This window comes from Odontomachus brunneus, unplaced genomic scaffold (assembly GCF_010583005.1).
Source record: "Odontomachus brunneus isolate Ranch 3 - 2012 unplaced genomic scaffold, Obru_v1 Obru_scaffold_202, whole genome shotgun sequence".
Taxonomy (NCBI): Eukaryota; Metazoa; Arthropoda; class Insecta; order Hymenoptera; family Formicidae; genus Odontomachus; species Odontomachus brunneus.
Window position 1 is genome coordinate 173,235 of NW_022639652.1, and position 3,496 is coordinate 176,730.

General features: G+C 32.0%; 1 long non-coding RNA gene across 1 annotated transcript; it reads left to right on the forward strand.

Moving 5' to 3' along the window:
* Positions 1–1,460: 1,460 nt before the first annotated feature.
* On the forward strand, positions 1,461–2,511 carry LOC116852098. The gene is made up of 3 exons (XR_004379689.1): positions 1,461–1,683; positions 1,792–2,001; positions 2,139–2,511. It is a non-coding gene; the product is annotated as an uncharacterized LOC116852098 (long non-coding RNA).
* Positions 2,512–3,496: the final 985 nt, after the last annotated feature.

Sequence of the window (3,496 nt, forward strand, 5' to 3'; positions counted from 1 at the left end):
TCGGGACACCGCGTATTGCTCACGTATAGACGAGACAGTGTGAGTCAAGCGTTTTCTTCGTGTGTTTCACACGTATTTTAGGACGGCATTTCTGTCCAGACGTCTTATAATGCTATTTCTCTCGTTCTTACGTTTGCGATAGAGGATGGAAGATCGCCGCGACTCCCACCACTATTCCCTCTCCAAGCGTCCGACGATCGTATACCGCTAGCTCCCTCCGCCACTCCGTGCTGCTCTTAGCTCACCTACACGTAGCAGTGTATGAGTGACGCGTTATTGTGTGCGAGTCACACGGATATTCGGACGGCATTAACGCCGGTGCGTGTACGTCTCCGTCACCCTCCGACACTTCTGCAGTGGCCTTTAGGATGGATGCGGCCACTGCGCCGCATCCGGGAACCGCTCCCGACGTCAATTTTGTGTTGTTGTTTTAATTATTTGTTGTAAGCCACGAGGATCAGCGCCACGTGCGAAAGCGGCGCGCGATATCCGAGTACGCAGTGCATAAAACCCACTATCCAGTCTAAAGTGGCGACCGTGACATGACACGGTGTAACGTTTTGTGTTGAAAATAAAATTTTGTGAATTGAAGTAAGTTGCCGGGGTGTAAAAAATCGTAAAAAGTAAGAGTGAGTCCCAGATGCGCACATTGACAAACGGACACATCCAATCATATGTCGTTGTTTATAAAGTCTCTAGAATATCTCTAATCATACGGCGTTGTAGTTGGCTGTGTCCGTTTGTCAATGTGCGCATCTGGGACGCTCCCAAAAATAACAGTGTCGTCATCGAAAAAATTTTCGAAAACCTCTAGATGACATAATTTCAATTTCTAAGGATTACTGACCCTGTTTAAGTGGTAAACTGTTAGTTTGCGCAAACTTTTTGACAGATGTGCGCGCGTGTATATCACAAATATTATGCAAACGTCAAATTATAAATGAAACATACTTTGTAGTATTTTATTAAAATAAAATAAAATAAAAATGACATAAGTGAAAGCATAAGGTGCGTAGAACATAATAAATAAGACAAGTGAGAACATAAAGTGAATAAGGTGAAAAACATTATATATTTATAGATATATATACACACGTGCATGTATATGTATAATTGGATAAATAATTATTATATGTAAATAAATAATTAAAATTTTTCAGTGTTTTAGCATGCTTCAATATAAATATTAGTAATGGTTCCCTTATAGAAATATCATACTAAGAATCATTGATAATTACTTATTTTTAGTATTAAAAATACTGGATAATAAGTAATTATCAATGATTCTTAGTATGATATTTCTATAAGGGTTGTGGCTTAGTTCTTCTATTGGAATAAATTTGTCACCATTGCAATAAACAAATACTTATCAGGTAAGTAGATCATATTCAAATAAAATGAAAGATGAAGTATCCATGTACATTCTGTAATTATAAATGTTGGACTGATTCTTTCTTTTGATTAATTTTTTGTTCCATCTCCCTAGCTATCCATGTGCTTGCAGAATTAATTAATTGCTGGAAGACAGTTCTGTGGAGTAAGATTGCAAAAGTCTGAAGTAACTGTATTCTTGAATGCTTCCCACTTGTAAGCAAAAATTGAATTACTTCCTAACGTCAAATATCAGAGTAAGATGTGTCAGTACGAGTGTGACGACAGATTGACGCAACAAACCGAAGACAGGTTCGTAATATTGATATTTACTGTCATCAATGCTTTCGACGGATGTACTTGATGTTTTTTATCACTTTGTCATAGCCTACTGACCTATATATTCCTCTTATCTTTTAGCAAACAAGATGTTTTACCTACGTTTGCCTCTGCAAGTATAGTTATTGGGATTTATGGTCAGAAATTGTAAACTTTTCCAAAAAATTGACAATCCTAAAAGGAGACGACAATAAAATGAAAAATAAAAATCATAAATGGAAGATGCAATGATGTCAAGGATCACAAATTTGTGAAACAACAAATTTGTGAAAATTAAAAGAAGAATAGGAAGTAAGAACATGTTATGCATTTATTTCCTCTTTTCCTATTAATTGCGATAAGTCATATAAGATTAATAATAAATCTAAATCTTCATTATTCTCAATTTTTTTCCAAATCTTTTGTATTTCTTCTTCTTTTTTTTTAAGGAGCAGTTTAAGTCTGACCTCATCCAAAATGTTGGATGCCTCATCATGCAGTGAATACTTTTTTGGTGTTCTGTTAAATTTGCTGTAAATAATATTCTATTGTAAGAACGATAAAAATATTCTAGAAATAACTACAATAGAGCTCTTATACCTAAAAATGTGAGTATTGTTAAATGTTTACGTAAACTTTCCTTCAATTCTCTGTTATGTCGTTCGTTTATATTGTTTGTTCTGTGTAATTGTTTATATACGCAGAGCGAACATGTTTTAAAATTGTTGATCCATGTTTGTAATAATTAAAAAATGTTTCTAAATATGTACATTTATCAAAAATAACTTTGGTGATTATATTAAAACCTTCTTCTATGTATAATTCGGGTAACAATGCTAAAGATAATAATAATTTTGTCGCATTCTATCCTAATTCTTGTCTGTCACTCTTTAAAATTTTATATATTTTTGCATTGCGTACTAACGCCTGCAAAAAGAAAGCAATATAAGGAAAATTAACATGCATTTCATGTTTCTTATTATGTGCATTGTTATCTTTTATTACTTGGCTATAGTGGAAAAAGCAACCAATGATTTTTGTGTTGGGGAATGCTGTCTTGAACGCATTTTGCTCAGCTCTCTCAAAATCGGTTAATATTGTTTCTGGTCTTATTTAGATAATATTATTGACTTTTCTTAAAATTTCTAAATAATTTTTTTTTGTACAACCTTCCATTATTGTATACACAATAGGAAATGTCTGAAATTTCATAAAAATTGAAATTATTCATATATTTATATTTAGTGTCTCTTTCAATTATATAAACTATTTATTATTTAATTAATACAGTAATGAATTCTTTTACTTACTCTGTTATTATATCTAATAACAATTATCCACAACTGACAATTATTATTACTTAATTGAGGCACCGTAGCAAAGGTACCATCACAAAAAATAGTTAAATTATTATTCGTTAATTTTTTTATATTTTCAGTCATATATTTATCAATAAAAATGACCGTATCATTATTTTCAATCACTGATTCTATAATGAATGAATGTGTTTCGTTTATTTGTAATAACTGCTGCCATTTTTTATTTTTTAAACTAATGTTCAGATCATTTAAATTTTGTGGAGTCCGTCCAAAACCTTTCTTCTTTTTAGAACGTTCAATAGATCGTTCGACATTTCTAATGTTCGTAAAATCTAGCAAATTATCGTACCTAAACATTAATGCAAAAATTACCAATTAAAAATTGTATGTAATTTTCTTCTTAATAGTATTTAATATTTTCTGTTTCATTGTTTTGCACTCACTTTGAAATAATTGTGTTTCTTATTATTCTAGTAGATTGAAAGTGA